Below are 18,897 nucleotides of genomic sequence, written 5' to 3' on the forward strand. Positions count from 1 at the left end.
CACAATCCTCCCTTTTTAGCTTAACAGTCATATCCCCATTTAACGTAACATAATAACATATATACATATATAACTTCAGGTATAACAGTTCAAAGGTTCAGTCTCTCAGGAGGCTTTCTGATGCGGCTTGGATAACGCCTCTCAGTAGTCTCTGATTCTTGTTGTTGAGGTGCCTCCTCTATTTGGTTTCCAATGTATTGGGTGTCATCATCATCAAGTACATTCCCTGCCGAGGTAGATGCTTCAGGTTCATTAACGTCTTCCACAGTTGTCTCTGTCACAACCATGGGTTCGACCCTTGCTCTCGACTCTACCAGTTGATCCGCATGACGCCTTATCACATTATGACCAATATCTACTGTGTACATCAGAGGTCCTTGTCTGGCCCGAATTGTTCCGGACTGCCATTTTTCATTTCCATAGCCCCTTGCCAACACTGGTTGTCCTACGTCGAAAGTTCGAGTAGTCTTGTTGTTAATATGCCGAAACTGTTTGTTTTCCACTTCCCTCCGCACATTTGGTTTTAACAAGTCCAACTTGGACCGCAACCTCCTGTTATAAAACATCATGGCAGGACTTTGGTTAGTCACTGCATGATCGGCGTTTCGATATGACATCAGGAACTTGTCGACCTTGTGTTGCAGCGGAATCTGATCATCGTTCATGGCCTTAATTGCCTTTTTGAATGTCTGGACAAATCTTTCAGCCAACCCGTTTGTCGCCGGATGATATGGGGCAGAGGTATAATATTTTACTCCATTCTTCTTTAAGAATTGTCGGAATTCTTCCGATACAAACTGTGGTCCGTTGTCCGAACAGATCTGTTTTGGCAATCCGTTCCTTGCGAATATTGTTCTTAACACCGCAATTGTCTTTTCTGAAGTAGTGGTATTCATCTTGATGACTTCTGGCCATTTGGAATGTGCGTCCACCGCGATTAGGAACATGGAGTCCATGAATGGACCAGCAAAGTCAATGTGTACGCGTTGCCATGGGGCTGAAGGCCATTCCCATGGGTGTAGCGGTGCTATCGGAGGTGCATTTTGCACTTTTTGGCACCCAGCGCAGCTTTTCGTTAACTCCTCAATCTGTTGGTCAATACCCGGCCACCATACATAAGCCCTAGCAAGACTTTTCATTTTAACTCCCCCCAGATGACCTTCATGCAGTTCGTTTAAAACTCTTTCCCTTAACTTGGGAGGAATAATCACTCTTGTCCCGTACATCAAGGTACCATGGCAGACGGACAGCTGGTCTCGCCTTGCCGAAAATGCCGGTAACAGAGGATCACCCCGTGTTGGCCATCCTTTCACTGTCACCTCGTAGACTCTGGACAGTGTTGGGTCGTTCCTGGTTTCTCTTTCAATACTTGCATTGGTGACTGGTAAACACTCGATGATGGTCGAATGAAATAACTCAACAGGGTCAACTTTTGTCGTGTCTTCTTCTTCAGGTAGTGGCAGGCATGACAGCCCATCAGCATTGCCATGCTGTTTCGTACCTTTGAATTCTATTTGATATTGATGTGCCCCTAGGAAAAGAGACCATCTCTGGAGACGCTGCGCTGTCATCACCGAAACACCCTTCTTAGGGTTAAAAATGGATACCAACGGTTGATGGTCTGTCAGAAGTGTGAATTTTTGGCCCTGCAGGTAATGATTAAACTTCTTCACTCCCCATACAAGGCTAAGAGCCTCCCTATCAATCTGCGCATAGTTGCGCTCAGCGGAGGTCAATGATCTGGATGCAAACGCGACTGGCCTTTCCGTGCCATTTGGCAACTTGTGTGAGAGTACTGCCCCAATACCATATGGAGAAGCATCACAAGCCAACCGAATAGGCAGTGTCGGGTTGAAGTGAGCCAACACTTCCTCTGAGGTGATCAATTCTTTGCTTTTGCGAAATGCCTTCTTACAGTTTTCGCCCCATTCCCATGGTACCCCTTTCTGTAAAAGAGCGTTTAACGGGTGCAGTACCGTGGATAGATTTGGCAGAAATTTATGGTAATAGTTAATTAATCCTAGAAACGACCTCAACTGAGAGACATTCTCCGGAGCGGGAGCCTTTACAACTGCCTCAATCTTGTCAGGAGACTTATGAAGCCCCTCCCGGTCAATGACATGGCCACAGTACGAGATCCACTTCTGGAAGAACTCACATTTCTGCCGATTTACTCCAAGTCCATACTCTTTCAGTCTGTTGAGCACCAGTTCCAAGTTTGCGAGATGTTGTTCATCACCATCACCTGTGATCAGAATATCGTCCAGGTAACATTGTGTGCCTGGAATTCCCTGTAATACCTGCTCCATGGCCCTCTGCCAAATTGCTGGAGCCGATGCCACTCCAAAAACCAGCCTATTGTACCGGTACAACCCTCGATGCGTGTTGATCGTGAGGTATTGGTGTGACTCTTCCTCAACCTCCATCTGCAAGTACGCCTGCGCCAGGTCTATCTTAGTGAAGTGTTTCCCGCCAGACAATGAAGCGAAAATATCCTCAATCCGTGGAAGCGGATACTGCACCGTGTGAAGCACCGGATTAACGGTGATTTTGAAATCTCCACAGATGCGAACCTTCCCTGGATCTCCTGGCTTGTTGCTCGCAGGACGTTTCATAACAGGGACAATGGGCGTAGCCCACTCACTCCAATCTACCTTAGACAGTACACCTGAACGTTCTAGTGCTTCCAGTTCCACTTCAACAGTAGGTCGTGTTGCATAGGGTACCGGTCTGGCTTTAAAAAATTTTGGTTGTGCATGTTCATCAATCTTGATGTTTGCCGTAATTCCTCTCAGTGTTCCCAGTCCCTGCTGGAACACCTCTTTAGCATCATCCAATATTCTGGACAATCGTTTAGGTTTGACATCTGTTACCCCGGAAACTACCGTTAGTGCCTTCAAGGAGTGCCAGTCCATATTCATTTTCCTAATCCACTCCCGTCCTATTAGTGGTGGACCTCCTTCAGGTAGCACATATAAATCCATTACTTGGCTTTCTTCGCCCTTGTGGACCACTTCTACCTCTATTTTTCCGATGGGGTACACTCTTTGCCCCGTGTATGTTTTCAATATAATCTCCGTATCCTGTAGGGGAATATGTTGGAATAACCTTCTGTAATCTTTCTTATTCATGACCGTCAATGCCGATCCAGTGTCCAATTCCATTTTTACTTGGACTCCTGCTATCTGAAGAGTGACCCAAATTGTCTGGAGATCTGCATCCTTACCAACGTTGTGTACTCTTAAGCTATCCAGTTCATTACTGCTAGCGTCTGAATCTGACTTCTGTTCGGTCAAACTGTTCTTTGTCACCTTGTGTACCTTTGCATATTTTCCTTGCGGTGACTTTTTGTTGCTGGTCTTCTTTCCTGACCGGCATACTTTAGCTATGTGGCCAAGCCTGCCACACGTTCTGCATTCTTGGTTTTTAAACCAACACTGGTTCCGATCGTGCGTTGTCTTTCCACAACGATAACATTTTACAGTACTCAAACCCAATTTGTTTGTACCAAGTTCCGGTGACCGTAGCTGCATTACTGCCGTGCCTCTCACTGCGGCTTCGTGTGCTGCTGCCATAGTGACCGCCTTCTCAAGCGTCAGCTCATTCTCCTCGAGCAGTCGCTTTTGTGTATCCTGTTTAAATAAACCACACACAAATTTATCTCGTAGTGCCTGTCAGTCCCGTTCCAAACTGACAATATTTTGCTAGCTTACGTAATTCCATCAAATATTCAGCATTGCTTTCATTCTGCAGCTGCCTTCTGTCGTAAAATTTAAATCGTTCCGCTAGCATCAGCGGCGTGGGGTTTAGATGATTTTTCAGGACAGTAACAATCTCCTCGAACGTCTTATCCGCCGGTTCATCTGGCGATACAAGGTGTTTCAATTGCCCGTATGTCTTCGCACCCATTAAATTTAATAATGTTAGTGCTTTATCTGCATCAGGAATTTTATTTGCCTTACAATAATTTTGTATGCGTTCTACATACATGGCCCAATCTTCGATGTCACTATCAAAGGTATTAATGTTCCCATGTTTAGGCATCGTTGCAATTTATTGTATTTTTATGTTATCCAAGATGGCGGCTTCCCGCTCTTGTCGTCGTCCTCGGCCCACAAAATGGCGGTTTTCCCGCGCTTGGCGGTCTTCAACCGTCCCCCGACGCTGTCTCCGCTTCACCGCAGCTCTCGCGCCTTCAGTTTCCCCAGACGCTGCGCCTTTTAGCCCGAATGCGGCCCTTATCTCCGGTCGTGATCGATCTCACCGCCCTTATTCCTCCGTCTTCCCAGCCCCGTCTGTACAGCCAACGCGGTTGACTTTCTGTCGCGTCGCTGCCCGGCTTACCCACCACCGAGGTAGAAAGAAGAAGCTGACAGTCGCTGATGGAGGCTTCGAGGTCAGGATGTCTTCTGCACTCCGGTTTCTCGATGCCTGCCGCTCGACGTGTCTTCCAGTAGGGTGATGAGGGTGGAAACCTCTCTTCGACGTCCTGTCTGTGGACGAAGCCGCCGTAGAAATAACTGCCGCAGGGTAAGAATCGGACTCGTCGCCACTGTTAAGTCTGTGTGTTATAGTGATAATTACTACACAGACTACAAGAGTAAATTCAACAGGTCTTTACTGGTTGGAGGTAGGGACTATACTGAATACAATATTACTACACAGTGCTTATATACCGGTGTGGTCACCACCGGTATTACGTATACAGCAGCCAGAGAAAGTAGTACATCTCTTAAGGTGGAACAGGCTTAAGTTCTCTTAAGGTGGAAAAGGTTACATACACCACAGTTTGCTAGGCCACTTCAGAGGGCAGTTAAGAGACAACCATTGTTGTGATAGGCATCCCATGTGATCTCCAGTGGTGATACCAGTTGGGGCCAATAGTTAGTCCCAAATCATATTATCCCACCCACAGAACATGTAAGGCTACAGGTTTCTAATCATGGGACACAGCCTTTTTCCTGTGAGTAGTCTTGTGGAAAAACCTTAACAGTAACACCCACTTTTACATGAGGATCCCATTTATGTTCCACACATGTTCATTATAAGGTTTATTTTGCCATTTTTGGTGCTAAAAGAAACACCCTGGAATTAAAATGGTATGTGACAGATATCTCAAGTCAAAGAAAGCCTCTATAGGTGTCAGGCATGGCTCGGAGCTAGTACTTGGAGCTGGTAATCTAGGCTGACACTTCAGTGCAGTACTGAGGGAGTGTGTCACTGTGCCAAGACATTAAACCAAGGTGCCCTCTCAGGTGGATATGAAAGATCCCACAGCACTATTTGAAGTGAGTTCTCCTGGTGTCCAGCGAGGTGTCCTGGACAAATTTGTCTGTCAACTAACACCAAAACAGACTATCTGGTCATTTATCTCATTGTTGTTTTGGGACCTTGCTGTGCACAAATTGTCTTCCAAAGTGTTTCATTGTCTGTGAAACGCTTCAGGATGTTTGAGATCATGACGTTATATCTTCACACTCTTCCCTTTGAGGATAAGAACATAAGAACATAAGAAATAGGAGCAGGAATAGGCCACTTGGCCCCTCGAGCCTGCTCCGCCATTCAATAAGATCATGGCTGATCTTGGGCTCAAAGCTATGATGGTGTGGAGTAGTGGAAGGATAGGCAGGCTGATTAACAGTCTGACAGGCCGTGACATGACCGTGGCTGTCCGTCTTTACACCAGCTGATAGGGTAGTTAGTGCTCTATGGTGGGAGGGTTTTATGGGCTCCAACAACCCATACGATCAGGGGAGGGCCCACTACAACCACACCCACCGGATCTCCATTGGATGTAGGACCCAGAATTCAGAGCCAGAGCTTCAGGCCCAACTTGCCGGGACTGTCTGGAGCAAGGTTCAAACCCTGCATCTCCTGACTCAGAGGTGGGAATGCATGATAAAATGTGTGGGGGGGGGGGGATTTTTCTTTAAACTTAAGTTATTGTAGTAAATTGGATGTGGTAATGTAGAAAGAAAGGTTTAAAATGCTCTTCAGATCATGAAAGGTACCATATCAATCCAAGTTCATTCTTGAACTCCGCTGTGCTTTTCTGATGAAGACCAGTCTTCTGATTGGCTATCAGACCAGATTTTGTGGTCAGCGGCAAATGTACTTTTGAACAACAACTTGCTGTCATCGGGCGTGTGATCCAGTGCGGTGCCCTCTACAGGGGAGCTGTGGCGTGTGTAAGTAGGACAAGCAACAGTGAGGCATTTCAACCAATCAGATTGAAGAATCCTCACTGAGCCATGCAGAGTCTAAACCAGAGAGTCTGAACCAGGAAGTATAAATTAGATTTAAATCACGTACAGAAAACGATATAAAGATTGGGAAAGACAGATGGCATTAAGAGAGAGATAAAAGAGACAGACAAAAAAAGTTTAAAAAATGGGGGCGTAATTTGGTATCGCCCCATTTGGGGCGCTAAATTTTGAAATCATGAAAATTTGCACCAGGCGCTAATGAATCTGAGGTTGCCCTAAATTGGCTTTTAGCGATCCTGAAAAGAACTAGAGCGCTAAACCAAGCGTTAATGACCTAAGCAGGGCACTCCAGGTCGCTACCGGCAGAGCGATAATGAATTTCAGGGGCTAGGCAATCGAGAATGATCCTTCACACTGGCCCCTTCCAGCTCTGAAAGGGGAGGTTGCTTCATTGTGCAGATCCTCATTATCAGCATTGCTGGCTGTGAAGGTGACCTGCGAGCAACTGAACCCCCTGATGGATACGGTTGTTCCCACTCCCAGGGAGAGAGCTTGTCGTTTCACAGACAAGGCATTGGAGGCATTGGTGGCTGGAGTGGAGCGAATGAAGGCAATGCTGTTCCCGGACACTGGAAGGAAGCCATTTCCCCAGGTGTTCAGGGCAATGTGGAGGGAAGTGGCCCAGGAGGTCTCGGTCAGTAGTTTGGTTGCACACAGCCTGACACAGTACTGGAAGAAATTCAACGACCTCACTCGGGTGGTCAAGGTGAGTACATGTTTCAACAGGTCCTATATACCAGCATCTGAACCTCAATCTGCACACTGCGCAAAGAACCACACCCCCACCACTCACCCACCAAGCATCTGCACCTACTCAAACTCACATCCACATCTCACGCCTTGCCTACAATCACAGCTATTCAACCATTGTAGGCATATCTCCCAAACACATAGCTGGACTCTGACTCAAACACATTCGTTTCTCTTGAAGGCCAAGGTGGCCCACAATAGGAGGGAGCAGCAAAGAACAGGTGGGGGTGATGCGCAGCTCCAGCAGCTCTCAAACCTGGAGGAGCGAGTGCTGCGACTCATTGGGCAGCAGGTGGTGGGCGCTGTGGCCATGGTCAACGTCAACCCTCTTGGGGGCAACAATGGTATGTTCATCCCCTCCTTCTCTCATCCCACTTCCCCCTCACACCACAAGCCTTTCCCGCTTTTCAGCTCCTGATTCTGTCTGCATTCCTTGCTCCAATACTGCCCCCCTGCCCTCACCTTAGCACGAGTCTTGTGCCTTTATGCTTTCAGAGAATCAGCAACCAGATGACCAGCCTGTCCCTGAGCCTCCCACTGAGAGTGAGGAAGGAGAAGAGGAGGAGGAGCAAAGCACCGCATCACTGCGTCTCTCACCCGCAGGCAGCACCTCAGATACCGGCACTACACGATCTTTAGAGGTAAGTTTAGTAGAGGGGTCTGCACTGGGTGATGCACCGGGGACTTGCCAGTTCTGCTGCACGGGACTCAGAGGAGGACCTCGATGGGGAGGCGTTCACAAGAAGGGTGATGGCCATGCACTCCAAGATGATGGCCTAGAAATTCAGTCGCGCCACTTTTGGGGCGCTAAAGTCGGGCGGTCGCTAAAGTTAGCGCCCGCCGGAAAGTGTAGGCCACTTCGCCGAAATTCAGTAGATTTGGCCAAGGAGTTTGGGCGAGCGCTGAAACTGGCGTTGCACTCCTATCTTTAGGCGCTAAGCCGGCGGTGCGGACTGATAACGCCGAGGCCGGGCGCAGCGCAGGTGCGGTCATGTTTTGATTGACAGCAGACACCCTGACGCCGGCCAGCTCTTAAAGGGGGAAGGGTCGACTTTGTCTGCTGCCACGCCCTGGATAGTGGAGCCCTGCAGCTAGGCCTCAACACTGCTGGTGGACCCAAATAGCGCCTGAAGCCATGCAGAAGGCCCGTGAACGAGCGCAGCGCTTCTCAGAGCCTGCTTTGTGGGTGCTGCTTAAGGGTTTGGAAAAGAGAAGAGAGATCTTGTGCCCGGACAGTGGCAAGAAGGCTCCCAGGAGGCAGTTCAGGAGAGCCTGGAGGGAAATCGCCCACAGGGTGTCAGCCACCAGCGATGTCCCTAGGACTGGTGACCAATGCCGCAAGAAGTACAACGACCTCACTCGGTTGGTCAAGGTGAGTAGCCTTTCCAGTGTCCTCCTCATCCTTGCATGTGCACCTCACATTATGGGCAAAGGGACCTCAAAGGCCTAATGGCCATCCCTCCTCCCGCAGCTATGGCACTGGCATGATCATCAATAGCACTTTCTGCACTTTACACACTGGCCAAGCTATTCGACCATGGGAGGCAGTGCACACAACAGGGCACCACACTGGCCAAGCTATTCCACCATGGGAGGCAGTGCACACAACAACAGGGCACCACACTGGCCAAGCTATTCCACCATGGGAGGCAGTGCACACAACAACAGGGCACCACACTGTACTTAGAGGCCGTCCTTTCTCTTGCAGGCCAAGCTGGCCCAGAATATGAAGAGCCGGAATGTCACCGGGGGAGGCCGTGCCCAGTTCCAGGAGCTCAGTGAGCTGGAGGAGCGCGTGGCTTGACTCATGCGTGGCCGGGTGGTTGGCCCTGTTGCTATTGGTGATGCGGACCCTGTGCTGGGCCCCAATGGTAAGGACATGACCGTTTGGACCTCTCTCGTTCCCCTTGCGCTTCAGAGCTACATCCTTTGCCACTGTCCGACCAATGCGCATAATGCCACCACTCATGCCTCCCTCGCTGACGCCCTGTCCTCACTCTAAAGCTACTCTTGTGCCTTCCTGCTTTCAGCTGGTGAGGAGGAGGTCCATGAAGCTGAGAGTGCCAGTCCCTCGGAAGAGGAGGACGACGAGGACCAAGAGGAAGACGGCACATCGGGGGAACCCTCATCTGCGCCAGGGGATGGCAATGGAGGGGAGACGCCTTGCCTGGAGGAGAGCCGGGGGAAGTGTTGCAGGGGGGTGTAGCTCCTGGGCCCAGTGGCGTCCAGGCACGCGGGAAGGGTCGGGCAGCACAGCTGCCTTCTCCCCAGAGGGGGGAAGTGTTGCAGGGGGGTGTAGCTCCTGGGCCCAGTGGCGTCCAGGCACGCGGGAAGGGTCGGGCAGCACGGCGGCCTTCTCCCCAGAGGGGGGAAGTGTTGCAGGGGGGTGTAGCTCCTGGGCCCAGTGGCGTCCAGGCACGCGGGAAGGGTCGGGCAGCACGGCGGCCTTCTCCCCAGAGGGGGGAAGTGTTGCAGGGGAGGGCAGTTGCTGGGCCCAGTGGCATCCAGGCACGCGGGAAGGGTCGGGCAGCTCGGCGGCCTTCTCCCCAGAGGGAGAGTCCGCCCTCCAGTCCGGAGACGGTCCTCGCCCAGGAGGTGCGCCTCCTTGATGAAATGTCCGCGGCCTCGGAGCGGCGCCACAACGAGTTCATGGGGGTTGTGGGACAGATGCCTCAGGCCATTGAGTCCCTGGCTCATAGTGTGGCCGCTTTCGGGGACTCACAGGCCAGGGGTGTCGACCAACTCGCGGCAGCACAGGCCAGGGGTGTCGACCAACTCGCGGCAGCACAGGCCAGGGGTGTCGACCAACTCACGGCAGCACAGGACGCGAGTCGCGAGTTCATGAGTGGTGCCGTCCAGACACTGGCTGATCTGATGCGGGCACAGACCAGGGCAGTTCGGGCACTCACTTCTGCCACACTCGCGGTGTCACAGAAGCATCGCCAGGGCACCCGCCGCCCTGCTGCAGCACAGCGGTCTGGCCTCCACCAGATTGCTGCGCTTGCTGCAGTGCCAGCCCGGCCGAGTGCCAGTGTCTCTGGCGACCAGCGAGCGCCTGGCATCAGCCAGCTTGCCCCCATTGCTGCAGCCGCCACTGCCACTCCCCCAGCCAAGGTGCGACGAGCTGATGCAGAGACTGATGCTGCCCAGCCACAGCTGCAGCAGTCAGCAGCCGGCCCCTCCAGGGCCGGACCTCGTCTAGGCCGACCCCCAAGGGCATCTGCCGTCACGCAGTGTGCCCCTCAGGAGCCTTCCCCCAGCCTTGCCACACCCACAGGGCCCAGGTTGAGGCGGAGCAACAGGTCGGGCAGGGGCCGGAGAAGCCTGCACAAGGACTCGCCCTCTCGGCACACCAAGTAGAGTGTGTTGCCGACTGTTTTTTTTATATGGGGGTGTTTGTGTTCTGGCGGGGGGGGGCTTATTTTGGGAAGGCCGAAGATGAAGCCAAATGTTTTTTTATATGGGGGTGGTTGTGTTCTGGAGGGGGGGGGCTTATTTTGGGAAGGCCGAAGATGAAGCCAAATGTTTTTTTATATGGGGGTGGTTGTGTTCTGGAGGAGGGGGGCTTATTTTGGGAAGGCCGAGGATGAAGGCAAATGTTATTGACAAGTTTTGTTATTCCTCCCCAGGTTGTGGGAGTGAGAGATGTTTTTGACTGTTTTTTGGGGGTCTTGTCTGTTTCTCTGTTTCATGTGGGAAGGGCCCTGAGTTTGTTAAATAAAGCTTTTTATTTATTCAGCTTGTCCAGGTGTCATGTTTCAAGTGGTTGTTGCGTTAACCGGCTGAGGGCTTGCGGAGCGGCTGCATTCAGGTGCGTTCATTGCCACAAGCCATTCCCTGACAGGGGGCCTAGAAGTGCCGTTCAATAAGCCGCCGGCGGACGGCCCTTGGACCTTGTGGCTCCCTCCTGGGCTGGTACTCCTCCTCCTCCTCCTGGTCCTCCTGCTCGTCCTCCTGAGGTGGTGGTCCAACGTGAGGTGGCAGTGCCTGAGTCCTGCGGATAGCCAGGTTGTGCAGCATGCAGCAAATGACGACGAACTGGGAGACTCTATCCGGCGAATACTGTAGAGATCCGCCGGAACAATCCAGGCAGCGGAACCGTTGCTTGAGGACGCCAATCGTTTGCTCTATGATGTTCCTTGTGGCTTGATGGCTTTCGTTGTATGCCTCCTCCGCAGGGGTCCTGGGCGCGCGGAGCGGGGTCATGAGCCATGTACACAAAGGGTAGCCCTTGTCCCCAATAAGCCATCCCCTTGGTGGAGGCTGTGCCTCGAACATGTCAGCCACAGTAGTCTGGCGCAGGATAAATGCATCGTGGCTGCTTCCTGGAAAGCGGGCATTGACAGCTAGGATGCGCTGCCTGTGGTCACACACCAGCTGTACATTGAGGGAATGGTAGCCCTTCCGGTTGCGGTAATCCTCGGCATTGTCGATAGGTGCCCGCATAGCCACATGCGTGCAGTCAATGGCGCCCTGCACCATGGGGAAGTCAGCGATCCTGGCAAATCCGACTGCACGCTGCTCCTGCCTCTCTAGGGTCATGGGGAAGGAGATGAATTGGTGTCTCCTTGCGAAAAGGGCATCGGTCACCTGCCGGATGCAGCGATGCACGGCAAACTGGGAGATGTTTGCTATGTCCCCAGCAGCGGCTTGGAAGGAGCCGCTTGCATAAAAGTTCAGAGCCACCGTGACCTTCACTTCCACCGACAGAGAGGTCCTGCACATCAGCTGTGGACGCAGATCTCTGTGAAGCAGCTGGCAGATCTCTGCAACCACCTCCCTTCTGAAGCGCAGCCTCCTAACACAATGCGCGGCAGTCATGGTGAGATAGGACACCTGCTGGCGGTATTCCCTGAGCGGGTAAGGCCTACGTTGCCGACGCCTGATGGCCCCTCTGCGTCTAGGCATGGCTGGCCCTCTCACACAGCGTCTGCGAGCCCTTCACACATAATGCTGGAACTGAGGGTTGGAACCCCATGCAGCCCCCATAATAAACTTGCAAACAGTGAAATCACAAGAGTCAAATTTCCAAGCTCTGGCCAGAAGCCAAAAATACCTCTCCTATGTTGTCCCAAATCAGTAAGGTCTGTTCCTTGGTCTCTGTACAGAAATCCAAAGCACTGAAGTCATTGCAGCAAAATGGCTGGCCTTTATAGTTCAGTGTAAGTGCCCTTTAATTAGCGCTCCCCGAGGCCCGCAGGGCCTCTGCTGCGTTCCACTTCACAGTTCTTAACAGCGCCACTCCCACATTGGGCGGGCGCCACTGAATTTCCGGTTTGGGGCGCACAAACAGCGTTGCACGACGAAATGACGTCAAAAGCTGCGCGCGCAGCTGAGCGGGCGCAAACACTTTGCGCCGGCGCTAAATGTCAACTGAAGTTGGGCGTAGGCGCAGATCGACCGGCGCCCAGGCGCTAAGTGCCTAGCGCTGGAAATCTACCCCACTTATGGCGTTAACGGCTGGCGAACGCAACTGAATTTCTAGGTGATATGCCTATCAATTTATCCAATGAAAAGCGACGAGTTAAGAAAGTAACTATAGGTTTTTATTGGCTAAATAACAGAGCCCACCCTCGTGGGTGATCGGATCCAACAAGGAGGAATACCAGCCAGTCGACCACCTTTATACCTGGGCAGGTAGGTGGAGCCGTGGGCGGAGTCAGCAGTGGTCAGCCCAGGTATAACAGCGTGACAAGAGGTGACCTCGTATAGTGATACAACAGTGTGAACAGTGATAACCATAGAGTAACGATATAACAGTGATAACTATAGTGTAACGATAGTGAACGATAAAAGTGGTTTACCACATTCACCCCTTGTTTAGATTTGAGTCCGGCGGGGTGAAGTGTACTACCAGTTCTGGTATGTCAGTCTGTCCGGAGGCCTCGTAAGCCTTTCTGATCGTCGCAGCAGCGGTGTTGCATTATCCGGTGTTAATGCTGGTGTCTGCGTGGTCGGCGAAGGCTCATGGGGTTCCGGCATGCCGTCCACCTCGGGTGGCATTGGGGGGGTGGTTGGGGGGGGGTAACGGTGGTGTCTCAGGAGTGCCCGAGGGTGCGAGGTCTCGTAAGGAGACTGTGTCCTCCCGCCCGTCTGGGTATGCCACATAGGCGTACCGGGGGTTGGCGTGCAGGAGGTTCACCCTCTCGACCAGGGAGTCCGTTTTATGGGCCCTCACGTGCTTTCGCAGCAGGACGGGCCCCGGAGAGGTCAGCCAGGTTGGTAGCGTGGTTCCTGTAGTCGACTTCCTGGGGAAAACAAACATTCGTTCATGGGGGGTGGCGTTAATGGCAGTGCACAGTAGTGACCGGATGGAATGCAGCGCTGCCGGGAGGACTTCCTGCCAGCGGGAAGTTGGGAGGCCCTTAGACTTTAAGGCTAAGAGGACGGCCTTCCATACCGTCGCGTTCTCTCTTTCCACCTGCCCGTTCCCTCGGGGGTTGTAGCTGGTGGTCCTGCTTGCAGCGATACCTCTCGCTAGTAGGAACTGACGGAGTTCCTCGCTCATGAAGGAGGAGCCCCGGTCACTATGTATATAGTTTGGGAACCCGAACAAGGCGAAGAGGTCATTCAGGCATTTAATGACCGTGGTACTGGTCATGTCTGGGCAGGGGAAGGCAAAGGGGAAACGGGAGTACTCATCAACAATGTTGAGGAAGTACACATTGCGGTCAGAGGACGGGAGGGGCCCCTTAAAGTCGATGCTCAGGCGCTCGAAGGGGCGGGTGGCCTTGATCAGGCTTGCTCTGTCCAGCCTAAAGAAGTGCGGTTTGCACTCGGCACAGGTCTGGCAGTTCCTGGTCATGGTCCTGACCTCCTCGATGGAGTAGGGCAGGTTGCGGGCCGTAATGAAGTGGTAAAGTCTGGTGACTCCGGGGTGGCAGAGGTCGTTGTGGAGGGTCTGAAGTCTATCAATTTGCGCGCTGGCGCATGTAATTCGTGAAAGAGCATCAGGGGGTTCGTTCAGCTTACCTGGCTGGTACAAGATATCATAATCATAGGTGGAGAGCTCGATTCTCCACCTCAAGATCTTGTCATTCTTGATTTTGCCCCTCAGCTTGTTATTAAACATAAAAGCGACCGAACGCTGGTCGGTGAGGAGGGTAAATCGTTTGCCTGCCAGGTAATGCCTCCAGCGTCGTACCGCCTCCACAATCGCCTGGGCCTCCTTCTCGACCGACGAGTGTCGGATCTCAGGGCCCTGTAGGGTCCTTGAGAAGAAGGCCACCGGTCTCCCCTCCTGGTTAAGGGTAGCGGCTAGGGCGAAGTCGGATGCATCGCTCTCCACTTGGAAGGGGATGGACTCATCCACTGCGTGCATTGTGGCCTTGGCAATGTCTCCCTTAATGAGGGAGAAGGCTGCGCACGCTTCCTCCGTAAGGGGGAAGGATGTGGACTTCATGAGGGGTCTGGCTTTGTCCGCATAATTGGGCACCCATTGGGCATAGTAGGCGAAGAGCCCCAGGGTTCTCTTTAGTGCCTTTGGACAGTGGGGGAGGGGTAGCTCCATGAGGGGGCGCATTCTTTCGGGGTCGGGGCCGATGACTCCGTTCTCTACTACACAGCCGAGGATGGCAAGGCGCGAGGTGTTAAACACACATTTCTCCTTATTGTAGGTGAGGTTCAGCCATTGGGCCGTACGGAGGAATCTCTCCAGATTAACATCATGGTCCTGCCGGTCGCGGCTGCAGATGGTGACGTTATCTAGGTAGGGGAACGTGGCGTGCAGCCCGTTCTGGTCAACCATCCGGTCCATCTCCCTTTGGAAGACCGAAACCCCGTTGGTGACGCCGAAGGGAACCCTAAGGAAGTGGTAGAGGCGGCCATTCGCCTCGAAGGCGGTATACTGGCGGTCCTCAGGGCGGATAGGGAGTTGGTGGTAGGCCGACTTAAGGTCGATGGTCGAGAATACTTGGTATTGTGCGATCTGATTGACCATATCAGATATGCGGGGAAGGGGGTATGCGTCCAGCTGGGTGTACCTGTTTATGGTCTGGCTGTAGTCGATGACCAGGCGGTTTTTATTGCCGGTCTTAACGACCACGACCTGGGCACGCCAGGTGCTGGTGCTCCCCTCGATGATGCCCTCCTTCAGGAGACGCTGCACCTCGGAGCTAATGAAAGCTCTGTCCCCGGCGCTGTACCGCCTGCTCTTGGTAGCGACGGGTTTGCAGTCGGGGGTGAGGTTAGCGAACAGGGAAGGTGGCGGGACCTTGAGGGTGGATAGGCCGCAGGTGTTACGCGGTGGGCGGTTTAAAATCTGTTGGTTGTCGACTGTGAGTGGGGGGAGGGGTCCGCCGTATGCTAGCGTGACGCTTTGGAGGTGGGATTGGAAGTCTAGACCTAGTAGGACGGCAGCGCATAGCTGGGGCAGGACGAGGAGTTTAAAATTTTTATGCTCCGTGCCCTTAACCGACAGGGTCACAACACAGTAGCCGCTGATGTCTGTGGCGTGGGACCTCGATGCCATCGAGATCCGGTTGCGCGTTGGCCGGACAGTGAGGGAGTAGTGGCTCACCATGTCTGGGTGGATGGAACTCTCCGTGCTTCCGCTGTCGAACAGGCAGGTCGTGGCGTGGCCGTTTACTTTGATGTCCATCATGGACTTGGACAGGTGGTGCGGGCGGGCTTGGTCCAGTGTGACGGAGGCTAGTGTATAGCTGAGCGAGTTGCTGTCGTCTGCGGGTGAGGCGGTGGTCGGGTCTGGAGGCACGGTGGCAGTCGAGCGTGGTGGGTAAAATGGCGGCGCCCACGAGGTTGGACAAAATGGCGGAGAAGATGGCTGCCCCCACAACTCACATGAGGCACTGCTGGTGTCGGTTGCCTGGATCAAAGATGGCCACCCCATGACTCACATGTGGGGATGCTGGCCTCTGTGGCCTTGATGGAAGATGGCCACCCCCACAGCTCGCATGAGGCACTGCTGGCCTCTGTTGATCTCCCTCTGCAGGCCTTTGCAAAGTGGCCTTTCTTCAGGCAGCTCGAGCAGGTCGCGTTTCTGGCTGGGCAGCGCGCCCTCGGGTGTTTCGCCTGGCCGCAGAAGAAGCAGCCAGTGGCCCGATCGCGGGGGTCCGATGTCGCAGCCAGTACCGGGGGTGGCGGCCCCGATCGGGTCCGGGACGCCGACGCTGAGGTAGGTCCCAGGGGGGGTGCTGCGGGGGGTATTGCGGTCGGGGTCGGTCCCGAGTCCCAGGGTCGCAAATTACAGTACCTGGAATATGCCTCGAGGTCCCGATGGGCCACTTCTAGGGAGCGAGCGAGGGCTGCAGCTTTGTCCAGGTCGAGGTCCTTTGCTTCAAGCAGTCTTTGCCGTGAGTAGTCGGACCGCAGGCCTTTCACGAAGGCATCGCGGACATTGTCTTCAGTATTTTCTGCCGCCGTTACCGCTTTAAAGTTACAGTCCCTGCCGAGTGCTTGTAGCGCCTGTAAAAATTCATCTACAGACTCTCCTGGCTGTTGCGGGCGGGATCTTAGGAGGTGTCTGGCATACATGGAATTTACCGGGCTCTGGTACTGTCGTTTCAGCCGGTTGATGGCATCCTCGTATGTTTTAAGGTCCCGGATGAGTGCGAATACTTTAGGGCTCACTTGGGCGGTCAGAACTCTTAGCTTGGATTTCTGAGGCACGCCGGATTCTCCCAGGTAGGACTCGAAACAGCTCAGCCAGTGTTCGAAGTCGAGGGCTGAGTTTGCTGCCTGTGGGTTTAGATCCAGGTACGGTGGTCGGAGGGCTCGCAGCCAAGCCGGCTGCTGTGGCTGTTGTAGCTGGGCGTCTGGCTGGTCGTTTGGCTGCTCGTCTGGCTGCTCGTTTGGCTGCTCAAGTAACGACATTTTAAAATTTAGCCAATAAAATTGATATACCTATCAATTTATCCAATGAAAAGCGACGAGTTAAGAAAGTAACTATAGGTTTTTATTGGCTAAATAACAGAGCCCACCCTCGTGGGTGATCGGATCCAACAAGGAGGAATACCAGCCAGTCGACCACCTTTATACCTGGGCAGGTAGGTGGAGCCGTGGGCGGAGTCAGCAGTGGTCAGCCCAGGTATAACAGCGTGACAAGAGGCGACCTCGTATAGTGATACAACAGTGTGAACAGTGATAACCATAGAGTAACGATATAACAGTGATAACTATAGTGTAACGATAGTGAACGATAAAAGTGGTTTACCACACTAGGTCGATAGGTGCAATGGCAAGGGTGCCCGAGAGCCTGTCGGCAATGGTAAGGAACGTGGAGGAGTCTACCTCCAACATTGCACAGAGCTCTGCGCACACCATCATTTCCACTGTGCAGAGGATAGTGAGCAGATCTGCAGAAGGAACGGAGTCGGAGACCGGGGATAAAGGCAGCATGGAGCAGAGGCCTGGGAGTCTGAGTGAGCAGACTACCTGCGAGGGAGACAGTCAGCAAGCGACACAACGAAGGAGTGACGTCAGAATTCAAAGGTGTCGCTGAGAGGTGAGTATTGGGTGAGTATTTGCGGTAAGTTTTTTTTGTTCTGTTTTGAGTATATTTCTGCTAAGTATTTCATAGCCTATCTAATAGAGGGACGTGCTGATTGGTGGGTAGCTGTTGAGTGTTTCTTGTTAAGTTTTAAGTTTATTTCTGCTAAATGACCTCCGTAGTCTGGTAAATAGAGGCATGGCAGAGCAGCTCAGTCCCGTGATTTGCACATCCTGTACCATGTGGGATATCCTGGATGCTTCTTGCGGCCTGGACGACCACGTGTGCAGGAAATGTCGCCAACTGCAGCAACTCGAGTTCCGGGTTTCGGAGCTTGAGCAGCAGCTGGTGTCACTACAGTGCATCCGCGAGGCGGAGAAATACTTGGAAAGCACGTTGCTGGAAGTGGTCACCCCGCAGCCTCAGAATGTGCAGGCACAGAGGGAATGGGTGACCACCAGACAGAGAAGGAGGACCAGGCAGATAGGGCAGGAATCCCCAGAGTGCATCTCGCTCGCTAACCGGTTCCCAGTTCTGGAAACTGGTGGGAGTGATGGCTCCTCTGGGGAGAGCAGCCAGAGCCAAGGCACCACGGGTGGCTCAGCTGCACGGGGCGGGGGAGGAAGAAGAGTGGGAAAGCAATAGTGAAAGGGGATTCTATAGTTAGGGCAACAGACAGGCGTTTCTGTGGCCGCAGATGTGACTCTAGGATGGTATGTTGCCTCCCTGGTGCCAGGGTCAAGGATGTCACTGAGCAGCTGCAGGGCATTCTGAGGGGGGAGGGTGAACAGCCAGAGGTCGTTGTTAATATCGGTACCAATGACACAGGCAGAAAGAAGGATGAGGTCCTACAGGCAGACTATAGGGAGCTATGAAAGAGATTAAAAAGCAGGACCTCAAAGGTAGTAATCTCCGGATTACTCCTAGTGCCACGTGCTAGTGAGTACAGGAATAGGAGGATAGAACAGATAAATGTGTGGCTGGAGAGATGGTGCAGGAGGGAGGGCTTTAGATTTCTGAGGCATTGGGACCATTTCTGGGGAAGGTGGGACCTGTACAAGCCGGACAGGTTACAGCTCAACAGAGCCAGGACCAATATTCTTGTGGGGAGGTTTGCTAGTGCTGTTGGGGAGGGTTTAAGCTAGCTTGACAGGTGGATGGGCACCAGCATATAGGAGTAGAAAAGAGGAATAAGGTGCATAAATGAGTGTGTTGGATAGTACTAGAGAAGAAAGTAGTACTGGAGGCGGAATTAGATAGGAGCAGACTAAGAAATACTACGAAAAATCCAAAAATGGGTTTAGAATGCATGTACTTAAATGCACAAAGTGTGGTGAATAAGGGTGGTGAGCTACAAGCACAATTAGCTGTGTGGCAATATGATGTTGTGGCAATAACGGAAACGTGGCTTAAAAACGGTGAGGGTATTCAAGG

The sequence above is a fragment of the Somniosus microcephalus genome, chromosome 15 (assembly GCF_052327205.1).
Source record: "Somniosus microcephalus isolate GS21.2 chromosome 15, FLI_Smic_1.0, whole genome shotgun sequence".
NCBI classification, from domain to species: Eukaryota; Metazoa; Chordata; class Chondrichthyes; order Squaliformes; family Somniosidae; genus Somniosus; species Somniosus microcephalus.